Source organism: Lygodium microphyllum, chromosome 22 (genome assembly GCF_053477565.2).
Source record: "Lygodium microphyllum isolate KBCC chromosome 22, Lygodium_microphyllum_v1.1.10, whole genome shotgun sequence".
Classification (NCBI taxonomy): domain Eukaryota; kingdom Viridiplantae; phylum Streptophyta; class Polypodiopsida; order Schizaeales; family Lygodiaceae; genus Lygodium; species Lygodium microphyllum.
Genome location: NC_141156.1, coordinates 91,033,769 through 91,049,319, shown reverse-complemented (window position 1 = coordinate 91,049,319; position 15,551 = coordinate 91,033,769).

Here is a 15,551-nt window from a genome sequence, read left to right as displayed (position 1 = left end):
ACTAAGGATTCAAATACTATAGTAGATGAGATGGAGTATTTTGGGAACTTGATAATTGTTATCTTAGTGGATTACCATAGCTTCTCCATGATCATATTCGATGTACAGTGGATTGAAAGGAGTTATGGCAATTTTTTGGCGAGGTCTATTTGGAATTTTGGAGGTAGATTAAGAGAAAAGATGGAATGATTTGTATGAAATATTTGTCTTGCCAAGTTATTGTGAATAAGTGCATGATCTTTTTTCTTAAAGTTTTCTCTACACAAAATAATAAAAAATAATGATTCACTCTTTGCAACACACTTATGTGTGGTATTGAATAGGTCCAATATCTCCGTCTCATCAGTCTAGTGGATATTTATCACCTCTAAGGTTTGTTAGACCTGTAGGGACATCTACTCCCCTGACTCCAGGTTTCACTCAACAAAGGAGGTGGTACCCCTATGGATGTTACTTTAAGTGATTCCACCCCCACCATAGATACACCAAATATATAGGGATCTCCTAGTTATGCCCAAGAGTGTGATCGCAGGTGGGAGAGACCGCACCTTAGATATACCCCAGTAGAATACGGAAACCTTATAGATGAGAAAACACATATTGTGATCATGAATGATGAGGAGAGGAGAGTAATGGCTCGCATGAGAGAGTTGTGCCAACAATTATTTAGACACAACATTTTGGACTATTGGAATAATACACTATAGGGGAGCAAGAACTATATAGTTGCATCTTTGTATGAGGAGTTTCCAGTACCTACGATGGTAGTGAGGTTTTTCATTGGGTGGATGATGGATTGTATGTGGGCATATATGCCACATAGATGATCAAATATATGCAAGGCAAGCAAGAGTGGCGCCTCAAAGCTTGAGTGGTTGGATACAGTGGATTGGCAGAGACTCAAGGAGGAGACCATAGACTCTCCAAGACGATGGTGGTAGTAGTAAGAGGCATTGAGGACATGATTGGAGGCATAGGTTATACATAATTTGGAGAGTAGTTGCCATAGGATTTATTTGGAGGACTTTATAAGTTTTATTTTAGTTATTGTCACTTTCTTATATGGAATATCATTTGTACTAACAATCTTATTTCTCACAATGCTACTTTGTTTTCTTTGTAGCACTTCATCACAAATCACGATCCTACAAGTTTGGAGACTCGCTATGCAAAGAGACACGGTCTCACTACACTTATCGATAGGTTGTATGTGTGTGGCAACCACATAAGTTAATCTTCTTTCTTGTTTGTGGTCATAAGTTTTTTTCTGTGATGCATTATGTATTATGGACCAATGTTTGGTTATTTATTTTTGCAAAGTCCATTCGATGCTCCATTGCATTGGGATGAGCTTTCGGATAGCAAGGATCTATAGCATGCCCTTGGATTCGTGGAGTACACATCATTTCTCTTTTTGGTCCTATGATCCATGCAAGCTTCTTCCATGTAGCATTTCTTAGACATATTTCTCATCCTTTTTATAAAATCACATTTTGCGATATTTATAGATACATTTCTATGTTTGACTCACCTCTCCATGGTTCCATGTAATTTTATAAGTTGTTACCATTTGTCTTGTACTTATTTTATGAGTTATTTGTCTTACAGTTTTATGTAGTTTTTCCACATGCCTTGATGATAATTATATGTTTAATATGTAATTGCTTTACAGAATATTATTTAGCACATGGTACTAGGGGGTGATAGGGTAGCTTGCTGCTCTACCACAAATTTTGTTTCTCTATAACCATCGCAATTTGTATCACTAATTTACTATACACATTGCTATTTGCGTTCGTATATACAAAAAAAGCGTTGATATTTTCATTGCTATTCGTGTTGCAACAATGCACATTTTGACGAATCTGTAGAGACCTCTATACTAATGCTTTTAGCGATGACAAGGGTAAATTTTTTTATGAACATTTGCATCGCTTTAAATGTTGGTATATAGCTTGTATCTTGTAGTGCCCACAAGGGAAGCTCCACCTCAACCCCACAAGGATCGATCTAAAGCAGGAATCTAATTTAAATCCTAAAATTTTCTATCAGCCATCTAGTGTTGGTTCTAAGGTGACATCATTGCTATCATCCCTTAGACAAAAGCAAACCATTACCACACTTTGTTAAAAGAAAGTAAGAAATGAGGGGAAAGCAATGCACAACAAACCCTCTACCCGTAGGGTAAAGCCTCAACTCTGTCCCCCCCCCCCAAAAACGATATTGGTTGGGTTCTATTTTTGAAAATTACCTAGACCAATGCTTCATTTGTGATGGAAGGATCTTGGTGGCAGATTGAGACCACCCTTGTCAAAGACTCATCAGGCTAACCACCATCTTTTCTCTAGTGTTTTCTTTGGTTTGCTAATTATTCCTAGCAGGATTTAGTTTGACACATGGCAATCAACTTCCTTAATTAGCCCATAGAAATTATATTTTTTCACATAAATTAGGCACTCACAAAAATGTAATTTCACATAGTCTTTTACAAATAGTTGCAAGCAAATAGTATTTATCCATACATTGCATCTTCTCTAAGGTGCAATATTGAGGTGGCATTCTAACCCTTCCAAGATCCATATCCAAAGTACCTAGATATCCGTACATGGACACAATCCACATTTAAAGCCAGAGCCCCCCCTGGCATAGTTGTTATCTCCTCACCTAACATTCCCCCTACAAAGAGACCTCTCACATCCAGGGCTTGTCCTAGCAGTCGTTGTAGTGTCGTGCTAAATATTATCCACCATGTGAAATTTCCAACTACAATATTTGTTGGATCACCTTCAAGATAGTAGATGAGATGATTAAAATAAAACTTTTAGTTAGCTTGTGTATGCAATTAAAACTTCAAATGGGTAAGCTAAGGTTTATAGAAGTTGTAAAGGCTACACATATAGGAGAAGGTATACAACCCTAGGCAATGTGCTTATGCTTGAAGCACACATGGAGAGATCAGCATGAGGAATGAGATTGTGTTGGTTTGTCCACTTCAAAAGCTTCTTGATGTAGCTGCCCTCTTAGTGAGTCCAGCATTAATGCACGAGCAGCAACTTGGCTTTACTTATGAGCTCTCACAGTTCACTAAGTTACTTCCGAAAAATGCTTTAGCTTTGAGAGCTAAGGCTATGGATAACCTTAAAGATGCATGTTGAGGAGGAGAGCTTTATTGAGTGGCGTGCTTTTTGGGAAAAACGCCATGCATGAGAAGGGAGAGAGCTGCTTTGTGGTTGGTATTCGAAAAGGGGAGAGAAAAGCATGGAGTGAAGCTGGAGTGGAGAGGAGGAGATTGAGATCATGCAGGAGGAGGCTAGGCAGGAACGCTGCCGAAAGGAAGGAGGGAGATCACACTTTGGGATACGAAGGCCTGGTCAAAAGTTGCGGGGAAGTCATCGGGCTGCACTTCTACCCGCAGAAGGGCCGTTGTCTCTGCACCTTAACCTGGTAACAAACACAAAGCTCTGATTGCTGGGAGAAGGAAACCTCAACGAAGAGAAGTTGGCTGTGATCAGCCGCTCCAAGAGCTTCAATTGTTCCCCTCTAGTCCTGTAGAGCTGGCAAGGACCCATAAACACCGAACGGACTGCATACCCTGGACTCAATTGAAGCGTAGAAGCGCCATGTTGGGGGAAAACTATGGCAATCATTGCATGGGCAGATGGAGCAGCCTGGGGGGGCACTCCTACCTCACTCCTACGCAGAAGGAAGCTCGCCGAAGGTGCCATCGAGACAATTGGGAGCAACAACACTAGCGATTACTGGGAGAAGGAGGAAGAGTGTACCGATTGTTCTTGTAGAGAGGAGGAGGATACACCTGTGTTGGCTGAAGTCGTCCTAGCCACTGGATCTCACTTTCCTCATAATATCCTTTCAGTGCTCCATTGTGGAGTCCATATCACCCTGCAACACAGAGAGAGTATTCTTTAGTTGACAAGCTGTGGAAACGCTGATTCAGACAGCCGATAAAAACATGCTGAAAAAAAGCGCAAGGAAGAGGAAGCAGTGGAAGAGCTGACGACTTGCAGCGTACAGCTACGAAAGATAGGAACTTGAGGTGGTGATAATGAAGGCGGCGGCTTCTTGCAAGCTTGAAGGACAACGCTACAAATATGCAACTGGTAGCAATATTAGGGGAAGGGGATGATGATCAGAGCCAAGATTATCAAGAAGTTTGTTAGCCACCAAAGCTTTAACCTATGCACGGAGGACTCTCATTACCTTTCTCTCCTCCTGTCGGAATTCTCCTTTTTGTAGTTCAATGCACTGTTTGCTGCTATGATCCAATGTTGGAATGACCATCAGAGCAACATGTGAAGGCTTAAGTTCATGGTTCCACTGCGGCATGAAGATTATGAAGACATCCGTATTGAAGCTTTCATATGATGAAGCTTCTTCTTGAAGTTTGCATCTCTATACATAGCTTTGCTCCTCGTAAATCCAAGTATGTGCTTGTACTCTTGTCTTGGGCAAGCTTTTGTTGGTGGTGGCTCCTTCCTGTCATCCTAAAGCCTTCTTAGTGTTGGTAGCACCGAGAAGTGAAACTATTTTCCCTTACAAACATAGTGCTGCATCGCAAATAGAAGAAGACTAGATGCACGGTTCTTGTTCCTTTACACTCCAAAGCACTCCAAAGCTCTATGATGCAACCACTTTATATACAATACAAAATTCTCTTAAGACGTAATTGCATATGATTCTATGTCCTCGCTATTTGTTCTCCCTCAATCTTCTTCAACTTGATTGTAATCATACACTTTTTCCTCTCTTTGGAATGAAATTAGGCTATATTCTTTCTACTCAAGCCTTCATGTTAGATTGCATAAGCTTTTCGGCTACCAAAGTCTTTATACCTTTGTTGGTATGTATGTGCTTGAGACACTTACACATCCAGCTTGTTTTAGGGACAAGACAAGAAGTTGTCATCTAAGCTAGGATAGCTTGAGTCACATGCAAATGAGGGGCCTAACAACCTCTTGAGTTGCATCTTATAGTGCTTGGTGCAAGAACAGTGAAGGAACCCAAGGATTATATCGAATTTTATTGCGTTGTCAGGTTTTCTATGAGTTGAGTTGATGTGTGTTATCCAAGAGTTAGAGATTTCCTAAAGGAGAAGAGTTAAGTTGAAAGCTAATTGCCTAAAATATTTCTAATGAGTATTGGGTTTTTGGCTTGTAGGACTGACATGATGGCTACTCTAGTGTTTGTCTAGCTTTCCATCTTAGTTTTCATAGATATTAGCTCTTGCCTTGTTGTGCCTGCTTCATGAGACCCCATGCCTTCCGGCCATTGAGCATGCAATGGCTTGACAATGGACAAATCCAACCCTTTGGTGAAGAGCTCCACCACTAGTCTTGGGGCTCTTGCACTACAACAAAAAAGCCTCATACACGCACATTTAGACGCGATTTTTAAATACAGAGAAAAACTTACAGGCGCATCTATCCGCCCGTCTATTTGCGCGTCTATCATTTCGCATCTATAATTGCATGTATCAACGACTTTACACGCACAAATAGACGGGCAATAGACGCACATATACACACACATATAGACACGCTTTTAGACGCGCTTTTACAAGCACTGATAGATGCGAACGAAAAACAAAGATATTTCATTTCCTTTTTTAATTTGAATAATGCACCGCGTGTATAAGCGCGTGTTGTCTGCATTATAGACGCGCGAATAAATGCGAATTACCTACAATTTAGACGTGCTGATAGACGCGCAAAACAAAACTGGAAAAAAAAACCAGAGAGCACTCTGGTTTTTTTTTTTCCCCCTCCCATACATCAAATTGTGTATTTGGGAAAAAGACAATGTATCTTACGGGCACAAGAGTTGAAAGTGAAAGTCCATGTATTCATTATATATCAAAGCATTTACAAGGGAAGTTTTGAGTGCTTGCGACCTAAAGCGTGGCCGCAAGCAGTAGGCTCAAAGAGATATCATACATATACAAGAAAAGAAGGCCTCATGAGGAGGTATGGTGCTCCTCTACGAATCTGAAGAGGAAATATCCTCGCTAGTACCACCATGGCTACTAGCGTCGCTATCCCCCTCCTCCCTGTGCTCCACATCCGGGTTCGCCTACACACACAAAAGATCAGGGTTGCTTACATAGACAAGGTGGAGAAAAAGTTATAATTAGTTATAGTTTTAATAGGAAAGTAAGAAAAATATACCTCCTTTGGCTGTCGAATCCTCATGGCCCGGTTGTATTGGTCCTCAGTGATGAAACCCTCCTCATAAAAGTGAAGCCATGTCGCTGCGCGGTTATGGCCTCGATGGTAACCTACCTCTCTAGGGGTAGGTGTCCTACCAACGATGGTAGTCTGCAAAACATTTAGAGATATACAAATAATTAGATGTCATAATATATTAGACTAAAATATATAAAGAATTTAAAGAAATATACATTTAAAAAAACTAGAAATCAAAATATACTTACAAACTCTGCCTCCCACGACTCTGTTCCGCCTGATCCGTAATGCGACGATCCCATGGTTTCCATTGGATCCGTCGAGCCTCTGCGTGCTGGCGACTCTTCACTTTCTCAGCTGCTTTCTTCTTGGCTTTCTTCCACTCTACGTGGTGGCACATAGGTGGTTGGCTGTAGGCTCCACACCCCTCCTCCAGCCTCCGCAGTGAGTCCCTGGCCCATGTCATGAGGTGGGATCTTTTGTTGTGAAGCATATCCCTCACTTTTGTACGTCCCCAATCATCCGAGAATCGCTGACCCTCAGGATTTGGGTACCTCCTATGGACTGCCCTCAACACCTCCTGCCACAAGCTGCTTTTCTAATTTTTGAAGGCAATGAAACAATCTTTATACGTCGCATGCACGACGCTCCTCATGTACGCCATTACATCCCTTTCCTCATCATCATGAAAGATGCCACCGGCATCTGTAACTCTATAGTAATGGCGTACAACCTCCTCTACATGATCTACTGGTGAGGGTGATCGCTCGCCACCTCCTAGGCAACCCCCACACAACCCTCATCCTCCCCCTCGACTCTCCCTCCTGCCTCTCTGTCGACTGCCCTCTGCCTCCTTGGACGCACGAGCTTCTGCAGATGCACGTGCTTCTGCCGATGCACGTGGAGCACGTGGAGTACCTGCAAATGGAGTACCTGCATATGGAGTACCTGTATGTGGAGTACTTGCATGTGGAGTCTGGGAAGTAGTGCCAGGCAAAGACGTTAGAGGCGTCCCAAACATGATACTGATGAACACCTCGTCCGCTGTGGGAGAGCGGCCAAGGTGTCTGGTCATCTCTCCCATAAAGTCTTCCCTAGTAGGAAAACCTCCAAAAAATGCATTGACCCCCCTGTCAAAGGAGGCCAATGTATCATTCATACAATCCACATCTGGGTCATTGCTAGATGAACCAAGATATGACATTTGCAAAAAAAACACAGGAAAAAGACAAATTTGTCACTTTTAGATCTAACTAGACTTCTATTTAGGAGTTAATCAATAGTACGCAACAAGATTCTACTCTAGGTGATGTCACACAATAGGACCTTGCAGTTTTTAATGTGTATAAAAGTATAACATTGCAGTTTTTAAGCCTTTGACATAACATTGCAGTTTTTAAGCCTTTGACATAACATTGCTGTTCATCTTCTGTCCAGCGCGTCTATTTGCGCATCTAACGTGCAGCATAGACGCGCTACGAGACGTGCATCCCAGGTCAATGTGCGTCTTAAATCGCGTGTAGAATGCATGGCTAGGATTTTGTGCAGTGCGTGTATCATCGCATGTGCATTGCAGAGCACACACGTCAGCACACGTGCTGTAAGATGCCCTCTCAGACGCACTGAGAGGAGACAATTTTTGCGCGTCTATGTGCGCGTCTACACTGAGATGTAGACGTGCTAGCAGACGCACTAGCTCGGCCGACTTTGACGACAGCCATTGATGATTTACATAATGCAATACATTATAATGGAATCACAAATGAGCAATACACAGACAGAGCAGAGAGAGGAAGAGAGAAACAAAGAGAGAGAGAGAGAGAGAGAGAGAGAGAGAGAGAGAGAGAGAGAGAGAGAGACTCACCTTGGGTGTTTGGTGTGGCGGGTGGTGGCGCTTCTCCTTCTTCTTCTCCCTCTCCTTGGTAAGTTACCCTCCCTTGATGCTTGTTTGCTTGCTTGATGCTTCTTCTTGTTCTCCTTTTTCTTGTTCTCTCTTTCTTCCTCTCCTTGGCTTTCCTTTTTCCCTTCTTGTGTGTTTGAAATGAAAGAAGAGGTGAGTCATGAGGAGGTGAGGCATGAAGAGACTAGGTGAGGCATGAAGAGACTGCATGTCGGCTAAACTCAAGCTTCAGAACCGCAAAAAAAACAAGAAAGGAAAGGCACAGTTTGAAAAGAAATGATTTAAATATGGTTTGAATTTTGATGTGTGCGTCTATTTTCGCGTGTATATGTGCATCTGTTTTTCAGATAGACGTGACTATAGACTCGAATATAGACGCGATTGTAGACGCGAAAATAGACGCGTAGGCAGACACAGATTTAGACGCGCATTTGGGATTTATCATGATGTCTTGTTTTTAAGATAAGTTTTGATAGTGAATTCTTCTTAAGTTTTGATAAGTTAAGATAAGTTTTAAAATGATGATTTTTTTGTATTTAAAATTAAGATCTTATATAAACATATATGAATGATAAATATTTTGATATTGTCATGAATTAGGTTTAATCATGTCGACGTCGTCATTACCTAGTGTGGTGCAAGTTAGTGAGTCAATGAGCACATCCTCAAGTGAGGATGAAACATTGCGTCTTCATAATTGAGATGCATGGCTACGATGAAAAATTAGATGCATGTGTGATCGTTGTCGAGGGTGTATTTTTCGAGCACGTCGAATTGCAATGTCACACCTCAGCTTGTATGGAGAATGGGACCAAGAAAAATCACCGGTATTCATTATTATTTTTTACCACTAAGATTGCTAGTCTATGTTACGGGAATTATATATCAACGTACATGAAACTCCCTTTTGTGGTTGAGAAGGATGCGGTGCCACATCCTCAGATGCTCCCTCCCCGGCGTCGAGAGGCTACAAAACGTCGACGCGAGGAGGCAGAGTCTTTAAGAAGAGTAGAGACCATCAAGTCGTAGAGGATGAGATTTTGGACAACATGGTACACCATCTATTTTCACAACCGGTTCAGGGAGAAGGTCACTCTATGAAGCCAGATGATCCACTATATGTAGCATCATCTACTCCATTGTATGAAGGTTGTACGTACTCCGTTCTTCGTGTGTCCCTCGAGATACTTAACTTGCAAACAATTTTATGAGGCAAAAAGCATGGCCTAAGGGAAGCATGGTTGAGGGTTGGTTAGTGCAATCATCCCTTGTTTATATATCTGAATATCTTGCTGAAGTGGATCCCTCTCAACCACGACTATGGAAAGATGATGAAGACTTGAGGATGACCTCTATAGTACCTCAAGGAAAATGAATGAGTAAAGTGCTAACAAAAGAAGAACTTCATAAGTTAAATAGTTTTTGTGTGCTCAATAGTGATGTTATGAGCAAATGGGTGGCACTATATAATGAAGCAAGGGCAAGAAGAAAAAGCGAAAGACAAGAATTTCACAGTAGATATGGACGTAATGTCTCATTTTCAGATCATCTAAATGAGCTCCCACGTCATATTGACATAGATTGGTTACATGAGGAAATGGAGAGAATGGAAAAAGAGGAGGAAATTAATATATCTCAAGAAGAGTGGGAATACGCACGAGGTTGTTTATCAAAGGTGAGACATACTATCAATTAATTTGTTTCTATAAGTTTTATTTTATATAAATAATTGGCATGTTTGATCTTTTATCTTTTACTACTAGTGCATATTATTCAATGCACTTTGGTGTGAGGGTAAACATCTTCGAACTCAACGTATAGATGAAAAGAGAAATACCCAAGATTATGGTGTCCTTGCTCACTTCGAGGCTGCCAATGGTACCATGGAAGGTTATTGTGGCTTGATCCAAGATATTCTGAAGCTTGACTTCAGACGATTCTTTATATATGTACTGGATGTGAAGTGGTTTAAAGAAGTGGTAATAAATGGTGAGCATTGCACAATCAGACGTTATCCAATTGGTTTTGTAATCATTGACTCTACAAAATTTCACCAAAACAAGAATGACACATTAGTACTACCTCAACAATGCGAGCAGGTATATATGCAAAGGCTAGTTTTTTTATATGTATACATGTGATACATATGTACAATATAATAAGTACTTAAGTTTTTTTCTTTTATTTTTCAAATACAGGTTGTGTATCATCCAATGGTAAACAATAACTGATGGTGGTATGTCATCCCTATATTTAATCGTTCAAAACCAACATATGGTAATATTACCGACATGGAGATAGTAGATGACAATCCAACAAATAATGATGATGTGCATGATGACACCATAATGGATGATATGCGTGATATAGTACAAGATGAACCTTGCGATGATGTTCAAGGAAACGCAGAAGAAGACAATAATGTGATTGTCGATGATATTGATGAAGTTATTGAGCAATATAGCAACACATCTGATAGTGGGATAGACTTATTTGTTTCGTTACCTCTTGGTAGCATAGACCTAAAAGTAGATAGTTTAGCAAGGGCTGATCTCATTGAAGATGAGATGGATCATTCACTATAACATACTTAATTTGCTTATTGATTCAATATATGTGTATTCTTAATTCTATGCTTTTTATCATGTACACACGTGCATATTCAAGAATCAATAGTCAATTTTAAAGCAAGCATTGAATTTTCCATAATAAAAAGGAAGTATCTTTTATCATCTTCAAGTACATAGAGAAATTACAAGATACATATATTGCAATGCTTGCTACTAATTGTAAGGTTTCTGTCGCTTGCTGCTAATTACTTATATTAAGCTTGTCAACTGGAGGAATTGCCATTCATTAGAGAGCAATGAAAAAGTAATTATTAACTTTATTTTTTTAATTCAATGATTCAATGTGTATTCTTAATTCTATGGTTTTTATCATGTGCACATGTACATGCTCAAGAATCAATTTCAGGTGGTTAAATAATTATTAACTTTGGTTTTTCAATTATGTGAATTGCTAATTTTAGGTGGTTAAATAATTGTGCGTCTGATAGCACGTCTATATTAGCGTCTATTTGCGCGGATATATAGATGCAAAATTCGCGTCTATTTGCACGCACGTTTACACGCATTTATAGACGCTCTGATAGACACGCCCGACTTTGCGCGTCTAACGTGCATGTCTATGCCTCGTTTCTGTTGTAGTGTTGCCTTGTTGTGCCTACTTCATGAGACCCCATGCCTTTTGGCCATCGAGCATGCAATGGCTTTGACAATGGACAAATCCAACCCTTTGGTGAAGAGCTCCACCACTAGTCTTGGGGGAGACCTATGGCATATCTAAGTCTTTCGTCCATTGAGCATGTGCATTGCCTCACTAGCTGTGGAGAAATCCTACCCTTTGGTGAAGAGCTCCACAACTAGACTTGGAAGAGACCTAAGGCATATCCAAGAATTTGTTGAGAATCAGCAATCACACTCAAACAGCCTCTTTGTATGGAGTCTCAGGGTCAAGGATATGCAGGCTAACTTATCCCATATGCACAATGGTGCCTACTGCAGTTTCCTACTTTCCTATAAAGCATTGTACTTGCTTCCTTTCTTAATGCAATGATAGTACTCTTTTCATTTCAGTAAAGTGTCAATGTCATTGTCCACATACACAAGATTGTGTTTATGAGTCCAAGTCTCAATCTTGGAACCTAATTCACTTGTGTAACAAACAGTGTCCATTCCATCATGAGTCTACACTTCTCCTTCCATCCTCCATAGCTTCCGGTTATGCCATGCTCTAGATCCCGCATTTCTCACAGAATTCACCCAAGTGAACATAATATCTCTTTTCGAAAGCCACAAACAAGGCAATCAGCCTAATCTGAACTAGGAATTCATCCTTTTCCAAGCATGAAGCATATCTTAAATCATTTTTTCAAAATCAAATATTTTTCCTTCAAATATCCCACAATCTGTGACTTATTCCATATAAAGCAATACACAATGGTTCCCCTATTGTTTAGGATTTGATACTTCTTGATTCTCTTCATATTTTTGAAGGTCATTATAGTTTTTCAAAATGATATAACATGCTAGTATACAAACACTTTAACATTTAGGAGTAAGGCATGTAAAGTTTACTCCTAGTAGTTTTGTTCTTTAAGAGATACTCATGATAAATTTCTAATGGAAAAATTTTGTCTCCATATCCTAATTTCCTTATAAGTCATGATTCTCTTGTAAATGGAGAATAACTCAATGATACTCAAGGTTCTTGTCTACATGGATAGAACCTACATTTTACCCAACTAGATATAACCTAATCTATCCATCCATCAATCATTTGATTACTTTAAATCTATCCGATGGCACTTGAATATAGGTTGGTGCGGATGTAACTTCATGTCTCACTCTAGCTCTCCACTACTTTGGGGCCATTGTTTTTAGTACTTTCTAATGCTAAGAGGCATATTCCATGGTGGATTCCGTGAATTTTTATTCCACGGTGGATTCTGTGAGGTTTTGCAGTGGATTTCATAAATTTGTATTTATTTACCGGGGCTCATACACAAGGTGGATTCCTTGTGCGAGAAGTTGACAGGGACACCTGTCCTTTTCGGGCATCACATTAATTTAATGTGCAAGTGGGTGATGCCGCAAAATACATATTTAAATTAATGGATGTTTATGAGTTTAGAGTGCGTATTCATATTAAATTAAGGTTAGGATAGAGTTCCAACCTATTTATTTATTTTGTAGTTGAAGACTGCTAGGTGTTCACTTATGTCGATTTAATTTTATTATTTTCTAACAATTGTGAATGCTTCAGTTGATGTGTAGAGCATGTGATGGCAGTGTTGGGAAGCAGTGGGCGATAGCATGTATTCAAGTTACCTAGAAGAAATTATCATTTTTGATGGGTGTGGGTCTTATCATTAAAGCATGGCACTAATATATATTTTAACGTGCTTATTTATTGAAGCACTTGACAAATATTTATTATTTTGTATGTGCATGGGCGCATGGTTTAAATATTCATTATTGGACATTGTATTTGGGCACAACTCGAAGCTTGGTCCTCCCAATCGCTTTATTCTTTATTTGGAAAAAAGCAAACACAAAAGCTAAATTATACTAATTGTAAAATTGAGCTATTTTTTAGCTTTGAGATGAATAAAGTTATAAATACATGTTTTGTGGAGCACTCACACAAGGCATGGGGAGAGATTGTACCCAATTGGTCTTTTTGCCTCATGTCATGCAAGTCTATTCTCTTGATTTTTGGAGCTTAAAGTAGAGCTCTTTGTTCTTGGAGACCTTCTGGCACTTGCTACGTATACATACATCATCCGATTTGCGTTGTCGAAGGGTTTGTGAAAGCAATATCACATCCACAGTGGACCTTGACTAATTTCAAGATGAAAGATTAATCAAGCAAGAACAGGCTATCCAGGATAATATGTCCATTCTCTAAGCTTCAACATATCTACCAATACAATCATACAGTTTTCTCTCCTCGTCCAAGTTGCATATGAGCTCGAAACAATTACAATCCATGTGAAGACATTTTTTTCTGTTGAGTATGCCAAAATATATATATAGTGTTTCCAACAAACTGTAAGCAGGTTTTTCTTTTCTATACAACTCTTTTGCAGCAATCCAATCTGGTTTATCTGAATAACCAGGCTTTCTATCTCATGAAGTAAAATGATAAAATGAGTCTTTGTCTACATTCACAAATCAATTCCTCAATTACTGTGTCTCTGGAGTATCCACAGTTTTCTCATTATAATCACTAATGCAGCCTGCCTTGACAGCCAAAACAGGGTAGAACTTCCTCCCGAAGCTTAACATGCAATTGCTTGTCCATTTCACAGGTTTGCCACATGGTAAGATTCTTTTTGAATGAACTCATACATTTTTACAGAGTGGGCCCTGGAAGCAGAAAATATGATCAGACTTAGTTCATCCACATCGTTGTATTTCCATACCCCTAGTCTTCATTTGCAATCAAAGGCTTTTTGCAGACTATTTGATAGATCTCCATCAATGTTGTATAAAAGGCATTCTCTTCATTGTTTGCTTCTAAAGCTGAAGTCTTCAAAAGAACAATCTCTCTTTCTTTGCAAATTCTCTGGTTCAATGTGGATCAAAACCTGGATGAGAATTTCAATCCTTTGATAGAGAATACTTTGGATAAAAGACTGGCATCAATGTTATTGCTTATTGATAACATCATAAAAATCCAAACAAATCTTGACAGCACTCTCACTCTCTTTCACGAGAGCTTCAAGGGTGTCGTTACAAGTTGGCAAAGGTTAGAGAGGAGAGCACCAATCCTGTCTGATTCAATGTGAATCTTCAGCACTAGATTATCTAGAAGACGCCTTTTCGTAGCACCGATGTTGAATGTCTTTGAATCTCAGATTTACCTCTTGTCTTCCCAGACAAAGTTCCTTTTCGAATTTAAGATCTCTATCCATTTACGATCATCTTCACTTGAGGAGCTTCAGATGATCCACGTCCTCCTTATGTTCAACTTCTGCTTCTGTTTCCCTTCGATTCGACACACTGTGTAGCTTGTTTTGAAGCTTCGCCAAGGAGGCATACTTCATCGAAAAATTAGTGGAGAGTTAGCAGTACTGCGTCCCGTAACCATCGAAGATCTCGTTCATTGTTAGAGGCTTCTCTCTCTACTGTAGGACCTTCTGAGATCGAGTCAAAGGAGACTGAATGGGGAGGAATCAACAATCCTCTGATGCCTTGATCTCATTGAAGAAGCCAATCGGATAATCTGCGTCCAAGGTGTTTCTTTGACTTGAACGATGCGTTTAAGGCCCGTTTAACATACAATTTGATCCTTGGCTTATCCCGTTGTACAGCATTAATCACGTAGTACAGCAAAGCTCAATATGCACCTTCCACAAAAAAAAAAACTTATGCATACCATCTGCGTACCTCGAAACGGTGCCTGGAAGCAAAATTGGCCATTGCTAAGTCTATGAGTGAATAAATAAGGAAAAGAAACTGATGAGTTTGGTATCGATTGTAGCGATTTCTATGGCAATCTCCATCTGATTCTTCTGCCCAATCCTTTGTTCCCTCCACAAACCAAAATCACGTCCATCAAAAAGCCTTTTTCTTTCATGCATAGATGCAGGGTATTGAATATGCTCCGCTCTTGTGCCCTGTGATTCCTTCCTCTGTCTTTTTCAGTATTCCCGCCTATCATCCATCAGATCCCCACCGATTCGTTCGGTAGCTCCCCTGTTCTTCTGCGTTTCCTTCCCCTCTGCTGCTGTGGTCGACTTTGTTTTTCTTATGCTTAGCGACTTTAGCTCTCCGTCATCACATTCCTCGCGGACTCATCAATGCCACCCCCTTTTTAGCTTCTGAAATGCCATGTCTTTCCTCTGTCCCTCCTCAGTTTTCCGATTCCCCCAAACACTCAAA